The 17793-nt window shown below is 40.8% G+C and overlaps 1 protein-coding gene across 1 annotated transcript in view; it reads right to left on the reverse strand.

Moving 5' to 3' along the window:
- The window catches only part of drp2 (dystrophin related protein 2), a 269547-nt gene extending 255450 nt beyond the window's left edge, over positions 1-14097 (reverse strand). The window contains exon 1 of the mRNA XM_061725644.1: positions 14039-14097. The gene's annotated coding sequence lies outside the window, so the exon portion shown is untranslated. The remainder of the gene's footprint in view (positions 1-14038) is intronic.
- Positions 14098-17793: the final 3696 nt, after the last annotated feature.

Genomic DNA, 17793 nt, shown 5'->3' on the forward strand with positions numbered 1-17793 from the left:
CAAACAGTGTCCTCTCCGGAGCACACAAAACATAAAAGATTTAGACTCCATGATCAAATACACCTAGAGACGTTCTGTGATACAATCAAGCTAAAACAACTCTATTATGGTATTTGATCAACATGAATGGGAATTAAAAATGCATAACGTGGGACCTTTAAGAATTAGGTAAATTAACATAAATATCTTACACACATTTTCATGGAACCACTATAGCTGTTTCTTAATACCAAGTACACCAAGTTTGGCAAATTGGACTGTGAGAATATTCTGTAAGAGACGGGAGGATGCAGACCAGCCTTCCAACTACTGGAATGGTGATATAATTGCTGAGGTCCAAACATCTCCGAAATCGACACGGGAAGATTTCAAATAAATCTCTCAGATAAAATACCTCCTTCCTCGCTTAAAAACATCTTAAAACTTTATTCTGTTACATGACAACAGTAGAATTTTAAGTGCCATCCATCCCAACCTCCCCACTCTCCCTGACAACCTCCTCCAACTATTCCAAGAGGAAAATACGGTGCTCCCTGACCGGTTAAGAAGTATAATCTCTGCAGCATGTCCAGGGTCAGCCCATAGGCTCTTCAGCCGTTTGGACACGCCTTAAACACTTTCCCAGGGAACCGCTCAGCAGGTGCTCTTACCACATCCAAATTCAGGATTTACAATCTTGAGCTTTCTCCTCCGCTGTTACTGGTGCTTTCTGATTTAAAATGCCTTCCGGAAAAACTTTGCTGTCTTAAATCTACTCAAGTCCTACTCAAGTCATGCTAGATACATACTTTTGAATCGGGATGGATGGATGGATGGATGGATGGATGGATGGATGGATGGATGGATGGATGGATGGATGGATGGATGGATGGATGGATGGATGGATGGATGGATGGATGGATGGATGGATGGATGGATGGATGGATGGATGGATGGATGGATGGATGGATGGATGGAAAAAGCAGAATATTCAGCCCTTACTGAACCCCAGTGGGGTTTGGTTTTGCAGCGCGAGTAGTAGACAAAGAAAAACCACCAACCAACCTGGTTCCTCAGTGAAAGTTCTCTTTTTTTCCAGCCACCAAACCGATTGTGGGCCAGGAAAAGATTAGTTACCACAAAAATGACCCCTGTTAACTTTGTGAAGGTCCACACATTCACAAAGATACACAATTAATTCATTAAACGTTGAATGCCTGTAGCTGACTGGATTATGATAAAAATGTAACTCACATCATGTCATGACAGGGCTGCCGCTGTTTTCTATGTTCACTACACCAGGGGTTCCCAACCTTTTTTGTGCTAAGGACCAGCAGAAGTATAAACAAAAAGCTCAGGGACCGGTTGACAATTTATGTCAATTTTAATAAACATTTTAGAAAAAAACAATGCATTTTAAAATGCAGGCTATCATCAGCGACGTTAGCTGATGTTGTGGCCTTTAAAACTTGCTTCTGCAAATCTAACTCACGTTTTTTCCTTCCACTGGTTTGTCTTTGAGAGAAGGATGTTTTGTATTTAAGTGTCTTTGGAGCTGGGATGGCTTCTTTTGCTTCGTTGGCGAGCGTTTCTCCACATAAAATACATAGTGGGTTTGGCGCCTCCAAATCGCCCGTTGCAACAAATCCGTATTTTATATACATAATTTCGTACTTGCGATTAAAGCTTTTGCTTTTCTTTTTGGTAGGATTTTCCACTTGTTCATCACTATTTCTTTTACTCGAACAACGTAAAGAAACGGCTCATGGAGGTTTGCTGAGGTCCGCTCATCTCTGCAGCTGACTGTACCTAACCTGCATACAGCACCTGTGCATTGTGCTGTTCAGTCCGGTCGGGTACCAGAACTTATTGTCCGCCAAGCCATGACAGGGCTGCCATTCAAAGAAACACATTTCGACAAGTTTTGGATGAAATTATATGACAAAAAAATGCAAAAATTGTTTTCTTAAATTTAGTATGAGGTTGCTTTAATTATGTGGCAAATGATAATAAACACGAGAAAGATGGGTTCTTCAATGAAAAATAGATATTTTATTCAACTTTGCTGCTGTCATTCATGCAGGGAGACACCTAAAACATGCTGGATAGGTCTCTCCAGGACCGGAGTTGGAGACCTCTGTATTATGCTCTTATTTATTCATGTAATAATATACAGGTGGAGGTCGGAACATTTGAATATATTGCAAAACTTCATTCGTAGTAAATTCAACTTAAGGTGAAACAAATATTATTTCCCACGACATGCAAAGTGAGATATTTCAAGCCTTTATTTGTTATAATTTTGATGATTAGCCTATGGCTCAGAGTTTATGAAAACCCCAAATAAAAAATCTCAAAAAATTAGAATATATTATGAAATCATTAAACAATTCAATCATCAAAATTATAATAAATAAAGGATTAACATATATTGCTTTGCCTGTAATGAGACTATGTAATAACATGTATTACGCGGTCTGATAACCATCTCCCGAAAAATATTTAATTCTCTGCGCATTAATTCTGCACCTTCATCAATTGTGTCTTCATCAAAAGGACATGCCATGTTCGTGACAATGGACTTCTAATATATATACTGACTCTGTTTTTAATGACAGACGGCAGAACTTCGCCAAAACTCGCCTTCTGACTGAATGAATGAGGAAATCAAATGTGCGTGCGGCTCTGAAAGAGGCGGAGACGCAGAAAAACTCCAGGTTCATTGACATAAACCTGGTCCCGACCAGGTTAGATTCAGAGCGTCTGTTACTACGGTAACTGACCGAGAGCTTAAGTTACCTCTCTTTGTGAAACAGGCTAGAGTTACTCCTCTTTCTCTGGTTTGAGTTACCTCCCTTTGTGAAACGGAAAACTCAGAGTTTCCCTCATTTCAGGGTTAACAGACTCCGAGTTTTCACTGAACCTGCTTTGTGAAACGGACCCCTGCTCATATCATTGATCAGCATCTGCAGTATTGATCAGTGAGCGCAGTCGTCTGGTGCGGGGAGACGCAAAAAAGAAAGCTGCGCTGACACGCGGCTCTGGGCAGAGATTGTATGAGTTAAAGTGAAGTGAGATGCCTCACTCCATTGGGAAAAAACCGTCTGGTGACAATTGCCGACAATTTTGATTATCGCTTTTTGTCGACAACGTCGTTGCAGCCCTAATTATGATCGGAACACAAGCCATTCCACGGCCCGGTAGTAACGGCTCTACGGACCGGTACCGGTCCGGGGACCGGGGGTTGGGAATCACGGCACGACTACACGATAAAGGAAATAATACTACAGCATCAGTTAGATTTATCTGATCTGATTTTTGCTTCTTTATTGGATAATTAATGGTCCTGGGTGGAGAGACGAGTTTGTAATCACCGGGAACTAGATACTTTGGAATTATTATGTTATGATATTAAATATCTGTATTACTTCTATCATAATAGGTTGTTATATTATAATGGTTATAATCACATTTGAGACCCCTAGCTTTCATTAACATTTCTAGCAATTTAAAACAATAATACCTTGTCAAATTAAACTACACAAATATAATGGAGGAGGATTTATAATTATAATATCTACATAATATCTTATGTGCATTCTTTCAAACTGTCCTCAATACATTTGATTCTTCCTCCTTACTGTTTTACATCAATTCAAAAACTTAGAGTTCAACCAACCCATTTTCATTGTATACACAACAGAACCTTCTAACAGTCATGAAAAATGGCTCCACATACGCCAGCCCTTCCTGTGCTCCTGTCCTGAAGACAAAGCACGTAATGACATATGCTGCTGATGGAGCGAGCACTCCTCAGCGGCACCAAATAAAAGCAGACAGAATTAATTGAAGCTCACCATAGTGACCTTTTGTGTTTGATAAATCATCACATCTTAGAGACTGCCATTAGCCTCATAGATGGAAAATACACAGCTTTGAGAAATGATCTTGGATCTGGGGATCTAGAGCTTTATCGATCCGGCCGCTCTATGCTTGCCACACACACACACACACACACACACACACACACACACACACACACACACACACACACACACACACACACACACACACACACACACACACACACACACACACACACACACACACACACACACACACAGGAGTTGAATTCCTGTTTCAGCATTCACTACGGAGAAACATTCCCCCGATTCTCCATTAAAATTCAGCGGGAGTCACACAAGTCACACTAATGTAGACTGTCATTAGGCTATTTTCTGATTCATTTTGCAAGAAAGACACATTTCAATGACTTTATGAGACGATGTCAGAGGGAAGGCTTTTGCACTTCCTTACTTGCTCAAGCTAAACTTTTAATCTGCAGCAATTGTCAGAATTTTCAAGGTGAAGCAAGAAGGCTGAGAGTCGAGTGTGATTTTTCAAGCCATGTCATCATGATTAAGTAATTTGTCTTTATCAGCTGTTAAATACTGTGCACCAAACGGCCCTCTGCGGCTTCTTATAGAAGAAACTAAAAAAAAAAAGACTCACTTTACCCAAAATGAGTTGTAATATCATTAATATTCAAATACAAAATATATTCATATCACAGCTTCTTTGAATGGAATTTAGTGGAATTTAGATAATTTAGTGCATGATGAGTTGAAGTCAACATATGTTTTTTGTTTTGTTTTTTTAAACCAACACAGAAAGGCTAGTTACTGGTAAGATGGTTGAGAAATGAGCTTCAAAGCTGAAAAATATGGATTTCCATATAATTTAATATTTTACTTCTGAATGAAGAGACTTGTCCTGAGGTCAAGGTTGCAATTCTGAAACGAGAGCCAAATCAGTGCCATGTGAATCTACAGCGGGAGGTGGGACACAGCTGAGATCTAGTAGCTCACTGGCTATTGAATGACTCGGCACCTTATGTTGGCGGAGGTAAGATTTTAATGCCATTAACAACTTTATCAATGACATACATTGAGTACATAAAGCAGTGATATATATTATCAACGCACTGACGCAAGGCGCTGCTAGATCTCAGCCAAGTCCCTCCTCCCCGCTGCAAATTAACGCAGCACTGATTTGGGAATTGTTTCAGAATTGCAACTGCAGACTTAAAAAGCGCAGCTGAGGAAGACTGTTTGAAAAACGTCTTGGTTTCAGAACTGATGGAGAGAAAAGAAAAGTATAAACCAGAGAGATGATTGCATGCTTGGTTAGAGATTTAGATTTTTTGGTCACAGTTTCTGGGTTTTGATTTGCAATACAACTGGTGTTGCATTGGCACTTGCATGTACATTGGCAAGACAATCTGACCTCTTAAGAAGCTGGACGGACTCAACTTGTAAATATGCTTTTCTTTCAGCACAGACTCCAGAAACACTGATGCATTTTTATGGCAGTGACTGCAGGGACTGGGGGACAGCTGCTGCTTTATAATCAGCCTGCTCTATAGTTTAGATTTATTTCAAGTCAAAGATCTTTTTTTGATGACATTGTAGAAAAGGTGACATTTCTTAATTGCTATTATGATATAAAGGCCATATCTGGAGAGAATTGAGAAAAATGTAATTCATTCAGAAAGTTGTTTCTGCTGACCAGGTTTATTCTTCCTCAGTTATCAACATCTCTACTTTCCTCCTACCTTTTTTTTTAAACCTTCTCTGATAAACTAAGTAATGATTATTGATCCAATGTGTATATACATTTAAATAATCAATTTATTTATCACATAATAGAAAGGTCCATTAGGTTACTTCCAAAGTCTAAAGCCTTTTTTTGAACAGATACTTGCAAACACAAGAGAGGCTGGATTTTTTTTTTTTATTTACTAGGCATTAAGACCACCAGAAGGAGGTAAAAAGGTTTGTAAATTAAAAAATTACAGCCTATATAGAAAATAATTAGTCATTCAGTTGAGTATGCCATTTTATGTCCCTATTTGCGAGTCACTGTCTCATTAGGGGTTGAGTCCCGAGAGCTCATCCGACGATCACCCCTGGCAGATTCTGTTATTTATTTATTTATTTATTTTATTTTCCTTGCGAATAATTGTTGCAGTGCTGCTGGCTGGTAGCCCAGTGCAAACCTCCCTGATACTTTTCTATTACATTACCAAAAAAAAAAAAAAAAAAGAAAAGATTGTTCTACTTTCAGAAAACCTTTCCGCCCAGCAACAAGTCAGAAACAAGACTGCTTTCTCTGCTGATACTGGATAAGGCTGTACGATGATCCACCCTAAACATGGTTTGAGAAAAAAAAAGATTTTTAAAACATGCACAGTTATTCCCGACATATCCTGTGAGTACAGTCAAATGCCTGCAGGGGACGACTGTGAGAAAATGTGTACAGCGGCTCCCTCACTGAGTGCAGCTATTAACGCGCGTGGAAACACTTCTGCCTTCCAACTTGGTCAAACAGCATCACACAAGCTCGTTCTATTTATTTCTACTGAAACCATGAAACTTTACAAATGCTTTAAAAACATCACACAAAATGACTTTATCTTCCGTCTTTTTTATAACCAGATATTTGTTGTTGTGGAAATTGCAGTCCCAGCTTTTGTTGTTACTTGAAAGGCCGTATAGCTCCAAAAGCAACGAGTGTAAACATAGGAAATGAAATCATTTCACACACTGTTAACACAAAAAAGAATCATTTGTGATCTCTTTTGTTGCAAAGATACTTTTTTTTCTTTTAGATCATCCCCAAAAATACTTAAATGACGTAGTCGTTTGACGTGTTTATTGGAAAACTTCTAAAGTCGACTTTGTTGAGAAGGACAAAGGAGAGGTTTTCTCTGATGGCTTTTTCATCATGCAGTCGTCACTGCTCAGTAAAACACTGGACCGCCACTCTCAACCGTTCTGGAGCATTTCCTAAGAGCCGCTATGAGCCGCTCTGAGCATCTTATTGATTTTCAAGACCATAATTTTACTCACGGTTCCTTTTAATTAGTTCTACAAACTGAGGAAAAACTTATCTGACACCTCTCTCCCATCTCTGGTTAATTATTTTAATGAGTTCTGGGAAACAACTGAGAAGAGCTCTAGGCTGCTGATTGTTGAGAATTGGTTGGAGGAGCCAGAGCATTTATGATGTCTGTGAACAAGCCTAACAAACAAAGTCTGAGACCTTGGTAACAGTTATGCAAGACCTCAAATATCTCCGGGTGTTCAAATCTTTGCATGGTTATCCTTTCCTTTTTTTTCATAAAAAACAAGAAGTTAATCCTGAAACACTGGGTCAGGGATGCATAGCTGTTCTGTATTTCATAGCCTGAAGCGTAAAACTGGAGAGGGAGACAATCAGGATTCACTTCTAATGAGTTCATCACCTTGTATGTGACAGGGAAGGAGCTCAAATTGCCATAAATATGCCATTATGCCTGCAAAATGGAAGGAAATAACTGTCACCTGTCTGAGTCAATCTTATATCGCGAATCAAGCAATGACAAGAGAGAAAAATCTCATCTCTGATTGAGGTATGAGCCTGGAGCATTTTTCATAACAGAGCTACAGCGGTGCAGATTGCTAATGACACCTGCATCCCATTTCACTCACAAATTGCAAAAAGTTCTGCACTTTCCTCTGCTCTCCCGTACTCGTGCAACTCTTACCGAGTTACAGATGCCAAAGTTAACAGGAGAGAAAATGATTAAGTCTTTTGAGCCACATCACATGTGTATAACAGCTACAAAATCCTCCACGAATCATGAGAAATGAGCTGAGACAAACCAAGATGCGGTTGACTGAGGACAGCCATGCTCGACGAAAGGTCAGGCGTGGCGGTGCTGATCACAACATCGGAACACGTCCGCTTTAATTAGAAGACGTTCTCACATGTGTGGAAGATGAAGCACGACCAGCGGAGGAGCGGATGCCACATTACGCTAAACAGATTTGACACAAGAGTGATCGGTCCACTCAAGAGTAAAATGTGCTTGATACAGTATGGAAGCGCTTAAATTACTCAGCACCGTGTGGAAAAGAAGCTGCAACCACAAATTCAGCAGCAGCAGCATCAAAGATGCATGTTGCAATCAATGCAGGAGACATTAACTCCAATTAGAGAGGAGCAGCTGGAAAAGAGTGCTAAGCATCTTCTACAGGCTGAAGATTCATCCTGAGCATTTGTAGTTTGAGAGTCCATTTAAACAGATGATGCAGCATGGCGTTTGAATGATACTTTTTTATCTTAAGCTCAGATGGAACATTAAATCACTGCAGGGTTCACTGCCAAGAAAAAAAAAGAGAAACGGTCTCTACTCAGTGGACGTGAACTTCCTTAAGGCAGACTGGTCATCAAAGGCGTTTCTCACATGACACATTTGTAGCAAAGCGTTGCCGTCGGAAGGTAGAAATTTATTGTTGCTTAGCATAAAAGCGGAAAAGTTCAGGCAGTGGGCATTTAGTCAAACCTGTGATCTGGTTGCTGACAAATGCAGATAAAAAAGCAAAGCAGCCAAAGCCAGTATCTGTAGCACTGAGGAAGCGAGGATTAAGATATCAGCTTGCATCTTTAGTTTATCCCACTACAGCCTGATAGTCATACTGGGAAGCATATCTGATCTCTTTTACAGTTTAAAACAGACGTTGCGGAGTAACTGGCACATTCGATCTGGTGCTGCCACTCAATGAAAAGTCAGAAAGCCACTGGGGTCGGTGGGCCTCCGCCTGTGACGGCTTCAAATGTCTATCAAAATCATGCCAGTTCATCCCAGCAGCCGTGAAACATTTCAGTTTGGAGTAAGATAGCCGGCTGATCAGCTCCCACTGCTGCTCCTGCGCCACAAGCATGGCTGAACCCACAAGCTGGCATGCAAACAAGACCACAGACAAAGATTTATCATTTCACACCACTCTGCAGACATGCAAACTCGTATGTGCAACACTTTCATATACTGTAAACTAAGCTACTGGTCAACAGTGTGCGCCCCTCCCCCACCCGTCGTGCAATATTACAGATGACTTGCCACGTGGGGCCACGCCATGAGCAGGTTTTCAGAGCAAGGCCTCCAGCACCGGGTAGTAAATACACAGCATAAACATGTCGCCGAAGACAACCTGCAGACGTCAACCCATTTGATGTTAATAGGAAAGCATCGGTTACCAGATTCTAAATAATAGCTGGCGGTCACCACGGCCAAGAATAGTTACCACAGGCGCAGGAATTTATGGAGTTAGCAAATTGCTTTTTTATCCCCATTCTTCCCCCATTTGTCCATTTCGCCAGCTATCTGTGCCGGTTGAGGATGATGGAGAGGTGCAATGGGACGATGGGACCGTCGGAGCCAGCTTGACTGAGCACACATGTCTCCCGGCCGCAGGGCTCCGGATGATGGTGCTCCAAGGTGCACAAATGCCATCCATCCAGCTGAGTCTCGGAAGGAGCAGGTAGTTGACAGGGCACTGGGTTGTTTGTTTTCCAGCAGGGCCTCGAGGTGCTCCAGAGTGACAGGTGGCACAACTTTGTTGGGCAGGGATATGTGGATGTGCACGGTGCAGCTAGTCTGCAGCCAGACATGGTACCACAGTCAAAAACCTGTTTGGCTGTTTTATTTTTTACACCAAACGCTGACCACTGTGAAGTCGTTTTGGATGTTTATCCACAATATATTAAAATTTTCAAAAACACACATTTACATATAAATTAGAAGTATGTATGAAGGTGATGCTTCCATTGCATATTTCAAACAGCACAAAGGAATTTTCCGTGTGTTTTTGTTTTGTCTTTTTCACTGTTGGGACTGCTCATTCTCCCTGCAGCTCTGTGGGCTAGTTTCCTTGTTCTCATAGGCAGATTGTTTTTAACACTTTGTCGATCTATGACACCAATAACTAGGCTGTAACAAGTCCTGGCTGTGACTCGTTTTGGTGTGTTAATATTGATACAAACCTTATCAGATTTAAAGATGAACAGTGTTAAAGCCACTTGATGTAGCAATAATACTTCTGACCACACGGGGGCATAGAATGTCTTCTGTGTTAACAAAAGGCCCATTGACAATACAGTGCTATTGAGCACTTGGGGGGGTCTGGCATATCATGTAACACCCCTTTGTCCCACTAAAGGTGAACATTATGCCTTATGCCAGCATCTGCTACATGAACGTCTTTGTAACATACTGCCCCTTGTGGTCAGGGGTGGCATTATAGAAGGGCTTTTAGGAAGCCATTCTATACGGTGGCCGACAAGGGCCAAACGCACTGCAACGGTCTAATGCATCTCAAATAAGGAAAACGGCTTCAAGTACAGAAACGATTCAAATTCACAAACTCAAAACGAGGTACAAAAAGAGGAACGTGGTGCAAATGAAAAAACATGCTGCAAAAAACAAAGACAAATACAGCCTCATCAAATGCAGCATCATCGAATGCGCTGCAAATTTAGAAACGAAGCTGTTCGGTCTCTCTCTACATCCCGTGTGTCTGTCCATTGAGCTGTTACGCTGAGAGCGCCCCCTGCAGGTTTGGTAACCGGTTATGAAGCATTTTTCTTTTGAAGATGGTTTCTGGTTTTATATCGTTTTGTGCTTTGCATCGTTTCTAAATTTGCAGCACGTTCGACGATTCTGCATTTGTCTTTGTTTTTTGCAGCACGTTTTTTCATTTGTAACACGTTCCTCTTTTTGTACCTCGTTTTGAGTTTGTGAAGTTGAATCGTTTCTGTATTTTGAAGCCGTTTTCCTTATCTGAGACGCATTAGGCTGTTGCAGTGCGTTTGGCCCTTGTTGGCCACCGTAATTCTATGACATGACTGACTAAAAAATGTACTACCACTCAACTTTAAACTACACCAGTACTGAATTTAGCACGTCTTCCACCTTCATTGTGACTGTCTCTGCCTCGTCCAGCCACATACAGTACTGGCATTTTCTTAGCAATCTGCATGTTTTGTAAGAATTTGATAGGACAACAGAAACTGTGACTAAGCCTCATTGAAGTTTCATGAGATTCATTCTCAGTGATTACTGAGGGGTGTTTTTGATTTTACTTTATTTTATGCTGTTTTTTTATATTCTGTAAGAGTTTGATGACAAAGGGGTTTCTTCTAAGAGGAGGAAAATGAGCCCCAATATCCCCGGCTGCACCGACGGTGTGCACATTCCTGCGGGAGCACATTGCATTACTGCTAATTATACTTATGTAAAGAAGAAGAAGGGCAGTATGGAGGAATTACAGAAATAGCGCTTACTCAAAGTGCAGGCAGACATCGAGCCATAAAAGCTCTTTCAGTGCAGACATTCAACCCAGCCACATAAAGACATGTGGAAAAAACAATTCAGCGAGGCCTTCACTGCTTTACTGAAGAGCCAGGTCGCATCAATAAGCGGGGGTCAACACTAATTTAATAACACCAGCTCGACTCCAGGAAGCCTCGCTGGGGTCGCAACTAGTAAACTCATAACTGCTTTTCCTCTTTTAAGAGAGCTGGTAAGGGGCGGGACTGATTATGCATAATTGCAGCATCTGACCTACAATCTCGTATTTATTGTAAATAAAAAGGAAAGATCTTCTGGCGAAGAACATCTAATGTCACAGCCGTTGGTAGGTTGCTAATTCTTAACGCTCTGCTAGAGTTACTGCAGACCCCGGGCAGACTTTAACAAAGGGTGACATTTTCAGATCACTCTCCTGAATTAAAAAAAACTGGGTGGGGGAAAGATGCCCGAGAAAAATTTTAACACGGTTTGGAATAAAATAAATAAATGAGAGAAAATGCATATTTAGAATTTGTTGAGGAAGACATAAAGAGAAAACAAGCATCCTCAGGGGGAGCATGCACACATTCATTCCCTGACAACAAATCCAAACTACGGTTTAACTGAGACACTCAACATTTCTGAAGAAGTTGATTACAATGTATCTGCAGGCTGAATCACCTGAGCCTCACATGTGGCACATGCTATGATTTAGGGTATTAATCGGATGCAATAGAAACAGCTGAAAACTTAACTGGATGTCAAAATTCACACATTTACAACGAAATAAAAAGGTATCAGTGAAGCTGAGCAATATTTCATGAAAAATCCTGAAAATCACCACCTCAATTTAACTAACACACATGGGAGAGATTCTGTCTCCTTCTGAATAAACAAATCATATCAGAACTCAATGATGCCTTATGATTTCATCTGGATTCTACAAAATACAGCTGGAGAGTGTTGAAGCTGTGTGGTATAAAACTGACCACACTGCATCCAGAAACAAGACAGGCAGCAAAAAAAATGTATATTGATAAGGAAAGAGGGTCCTGCTGAATGACAACGTCAAATCGGCTTTATTAATATCTTATTGTCGCTTTAAGTTGTTCAGTTTCTATCGAGTAGCCTACTTAAATCACTCACTCCTTCATTTTAACCTTGGGTTAAATAAACAATCAAAAATGGAAGAAAGGGTGATTGGGCTAAAGGCTGATTTATGGTTCCGCGTACACCGACGGAGAGCCTACAGCGTAGGATCTGCGTCGGTGTACGTGGAACCATAATTCAGGTTTAAGGAGGAGGAGTTAACAAACTTTATTGGAACCAATGCTTCAAATTATTGTGGGTTTGGGTTTAGCACAGACACAGCAGCTGTTCGGATTTCATTGCGTCCCTGCAGTCCACCCCCCTGTGTTGCAATGTGGACAAGGGCGTAGGTTTGGTCTCAACATTGGTAGGGACGATATAACAGCATAACCTGCATGTACACTTTTTGCTGGGGACGGGACATTAATTAGACCAAACAGTCAGGGCTACATTTGTCACGAATATGAACCTAATTAATTGATAGGCTAAATGATCAATGCAAAATAAATCTGTATTGACTTATACTGTGTATAATGTGTATTGGTTCACCTGATACACGGTTCGATTCAAACCTTTGTTTTCAAAAACTACTAAAGAAACATTTTGAAAACTTCCAGAATATTCCAGGATTTTATTAGCAATTTAAATTGCAATATTTGAACATAACTTAAATTATATTAACATACACAATAAATACAAACTTATTAATAGTTTCTTACCTACTACTTAACCTATATATGGAACTACATGTTAGCCTACATTGTCCTTCACACGAGTAATACATTGCTTTAATTGGTTGTCTCTTTCACCTTCTCCCTTATTTTCATCTCTAAAATGCATCAGTGGGTTGAGCAATTATGGAAAAAATGGTCAAGTCATCAGCCAATCAAACATGCGTTTGAGGAAAAAAAATGGAATTCAGCAAGTGAAAAGGGGTAAATATAAGTCTGAACATAATGAAAATAATTCACTTAATAATGGGATAATTTGGGAAGACATTCTAAATTACCTTTATATCGGAACTCATTATATAATGCAAATAAGGTTGCTTAAAAGTTGGTGGGGACAATTTGAGCCTCCTGAAAAGTTGGTAGTGTTATGTCCCTACCGTCCCTATGCAAACCTACGCCCTTGAATGTGGAGCCTCCGGAGAAGTTTCGTGGCTAAAGACGCACACCGTGTAAAATGTAACCATAATAACTGGCGACATCCAGAGTGCAAATCCGGCTCAGCAACTCAATCTGCCGTCACAAGTCAGCTTCGACCCCCAAAACACAGCAACACACCGACCCCGACCCCCCCACCAAAACACCAAAACGGAAATGTAGCTTTTATTCTGCAGGGAGTGAGAGTCGCATGCAGGGCAATCCTGCAGGAGGAGACATCTGTTGGGCTCTTTTCCACAAAAACATGTGCACTCTCTCTGCATTCATTCACTTCCCCCTCATCTGCAAGTGATGAATTCAGAAAAAAACAGGTCTGCCCCAAACAGCTTTGCTCAATCATGAGAAAGAGTCGTAAATGTGAAGAATGATTTTCCCCTGAAGCGCACACATGCACGGTAAACGTGGGATATGCAGTCGCCAGGAAAGCCCTCATCCATCACACTGTTGGAGGTCTGTCTCTAGACGTCCAGCTGCCAAACTGTGACCTGGATGGATGCAGGGGGGACCTGACTGCAGCCAGAGTCACCCGGGAGGTTTATGGGAGCTTGCCCGGCTCCCGACACACGCGTTTTCAAAAAGAAACCCCCTCAAAAAAATGTCAACAAGCAGCCTTTTAAAAAGAAATGCTTACCTTTCTCCCACGGGTTGGTTCAGTTGGACGTGTTTGGGGAGGATGCTGCTGGAATACTACTCCCGTGGAAAGTGAGGAGGAGAGCAGCAGCAGCGCAGATGGAGGTTGGAGCGGAGCAGCGCCCACGGCGGACTGATGAAGGATGATTTATGGTTCCGCGTTACACCAACGCAGAGCCTACGCCGCCGATTTAACGCGGAACCATGAATCAGGCTTCTGACGCTGACATCAGTGGGAGGCTTCCTTTAAACCAGACCCGCTCCCTCTCCGGGAGGGCTCCTCCGAGACACTTAACTACAATTAACTGCGAACCCCGAGCTGGACTGAAGTTAAAACTCGGGTTGAAACCAAAAACCCTGTAGGAAAGTCCCCGGACACAAGCCGCAGCTGTTTTAACCAGGAACACTTTTGACCATAATTGGTCTTTGCAGCTCAGCGCTCACCTTGGCTCCATGCAGTGGCGTCAATTCAGTCTTACTAAGATATGGCAAGGTAACGAGTCACAGAACTTAACTAGAGTATCAATCAACACGTCCAGCAAATACTCATCACAGAAGTCTATGGAGCTTATCTGTGTGGTCAAGAAAATTGGAACTTTTTCCAATGCAGTCTCGCTCACTGCAAAAACTTAAAATCTTACCAGGAATATTTGTCTTATTTCTAGTTAAAATGTCTCATTTTTAGTCAAAAAATCTCATTACACTTAAAACAAGAGTCATCGCCAGAAAAATAACTTATTTGACCATTTTCACCCGTTTCAAGTAAATTTTCAATTGAAATAAGTAGAAAAATCTGCCAGTGGGACAAGATTTATCTTCTCATTACAAGCAAAAAAAAAATTTTCTACTTATTTTAAGTGAAAATCTACTCGAAACAGGTGAAAATTGTTGTTTTTTGAGTTTTTGAGTTTTGTCTTAAATGTAATGAGATTTTTTTTTACTAAAAATTAGACATTTTAACTAGAAATAAGACAAATATTCTTGTTAAGATTTTGAGTTTTTGCAGTGTATAATAACTAGTGAAATCGATCATGTTCTGATTTGCATTTGTAGTTATTCTATATGTATTAAGTAATAGAATAATCAATACAAAGAGACAGAGTAATTCCATAAATGTATTTGAAAAAACAAACATTTACATTTAACCCTTGAAGCAAAGGTGTGGCGGCTGCCATACCTTGCCATACCCAATTGACGCCCCTGGTTGAAAGCAAAAACCCTGTAGGAAAGTCCCCGGACACAAGCCGCAGCTGTTTTAACCAGGAACACTTTTGACCATAATTGGTCTTTGCAGCTCAGCGCTCACCTTGGCTCATCCATGTCATTGACAGCTACAAATAAAGCCAGAAATCTTGGTGTAATTATTGACTCAGACCTGAACTTCAACAGCCATCTAAAGTTTATCACTAAATCTGCCTATTACCACCTAAAAAACATTGCTAGAATTAAGGGGATTCTGTCTAAACAAGACATGGAAAAACTTATTCATGCATTCATTTTCAGTAGGTTGGATTATTGCAATGGCATCTTTACAGGCCTTAACAAGAAATCTATCAGGCAGCTGCAGCTGATCCAGAACGCTGCCGCCAGAGTCCTTACAAACACCAGGAAACTGGACCACATCACACCGGTCATGAAATCACTACACTGGCTTCCAGTGAGTCAAAGGATATAGTTTAAAATCTTACTGCTGGTCTACAAAGACCTGAATGGTCTTGGACCAAAATACATGCTGGATCTGTTAGTTCCTATGAAGCTCCCAGACCCCTGAGGTTCATGGATCTGGTTTGTTGTGGTTCCCAAGAACCAGAACCAAGCAAGGTGAGGCAGCGTTCAGTTATTCTGCTCCTCACCGGTGGAACAAACTTCCTGTAGACCTGAGGTCTGCTCCAACTGTAGATCCTTTAAATCAGGATAAAAACATTAGTTTACTGAAGAATACTCTCAAATTAAATACTTACCTGCTGTACTTTACTGCCCTTAGTTTTAACAACCTGTGCTTTTTATTATTTTACCTCTTTTATCATTTTATTTGTCATTTACTGTTTAATTATGTCTTGCCGCTTTTAATGTTGATGTGAAGCACTTTGAATTACCTTGTGTTGAATTGTGCTATATAAATAAACTTGCCTTGCCAGTGTCTTATAGCTTTGACAACGAGCCAGGTATTAGGGGGGAAAAAGAGGAGGAGAAAATCACTTTTTCTGGTAAAACTACTTGTGAGCGTTTGAAGTCGCAACCAGATCAAAATGTCCAATAACAAATGGTAAATCTGTGTTGGAAAAGATCCAAGTCAGAGAAGATCACATCGTCCACCATATGCAGCCTTAACTTTACAAGGATTCCCACTGGTATAGAACCTACCGAGCCAATCACAACAGGATCAGTGTTATGCAACATAAACATTCAAGAGGTAACTTTCAAAAACTACCAAATTGGTTGCAATTGTTCTAATAATTCATCGTTTTTGCAGTAAACACTTGATCCAGACAAACGTCATCCACCAGCATTTATACTCCGCTGCACCTTATTTTGGACAGCCTTTGTTGATACTTTTCTTCTCTGATTGGTTGAGAGTTTATCCAGTGGTGTCCAGAGGCAGTTTCTTCCGACTCTGCTGGTGAAGTTAGTCAAAGCTTAATACAACTTAATACACTTAGCTCCGTCTTGTTTGGGTTCAGGAAATTAAATTAAATAAAAACGTTATTGCCCATCCTCTAAGCATACCTGGAATTGGGGATTACAAGTTCCCCAGACACAATGTTTTTTTTGCATAAACTCCATAAAACAGATGAGTAAAGGATCTTGAAATGTCTTTCTATGGAGCTGAAAGCTACAGATGGTTGAGTTCTGGTCCGTGTGCAACGGTTACTGACACAGCCATTGGCTCCTCTGCCTTTGAGGGGCTGGTCTTATTGCTGGCTGGCCTGGTGAGGATAGCGTATTTGTTTTAAGAAGCCCACCCCCCAGTGGATGGAGTCAAGTGGACTCTGACTCCGCCCCATACAACCAGCTTCTATGAACAGAGCTGTAAAGAATTGTTAAAAATGGGATTTTATACTGCCTCGCCATGGTATTTTGATTCCGAGACATTTCTTTAAGATTTAAGGAAATTGCCAACTTTATGTAAAAGAGAAAAGTCTTATGGCTCCTTTAAAACATTTGAAGATGCAACCTTTTCCTTTACAAATCAGTTAACCAATACCTCGTGTTTGCTTAATTTATTAAGAAAAAAAAAACTGCTGCAGGCCTTAAATACATTCTGCAATCGAACTTTCCGACTACCTGTGAGACTGTTTGAACTTAAACAGACTGGCTCTTGCCAGGGTTTCCCATTTCCTCAAAATAACTGAAAGGAAGAAATGTGGTCAAACACAACAAAAGGCAGGTCTTCCCGGGACAAAGTCACCGCATCACAGGAGATCAGGTTTATGTGCCTGCAGTGATTTCCCCCAGCCCTTTTAAAGGGAACCAGGGGCCGATAAACCATCCAGATGGTTGGGGGGGGGGGGTTATCCTCAGCATCGGTAGATGAAGAGACAATCTATGTTGACTGACAACGGCTCTCTGAGCCTAAGTAGTTATTTTCACCACACAGTCACTTTTTTCTTTTTTAAATAAAGTTATAAAAACAGTAACAAGCGAACTGACAAACTGCACATCAATATACATGACAACAATGAAACCTGTTTGTTTGATGTTTATAGCCATGGATGAAAAGTACATATCACTTGATTTGGCATTTTGTTTGAAAAA

Source organism: Cololabis saira, chromosome 7 (genome assembly GCF_033807715.1).
Source record: "Cololabis saira isolate AMF1-May2022 chromosome 7, fColSai1.1, whole genome shotgun sequence".
Lineage (NCBI taxonomy): Eukaryota > Metazoa > Chordata > Actinopteri > Beloniformes > Belonidae > Cololabis > Cololabis saira.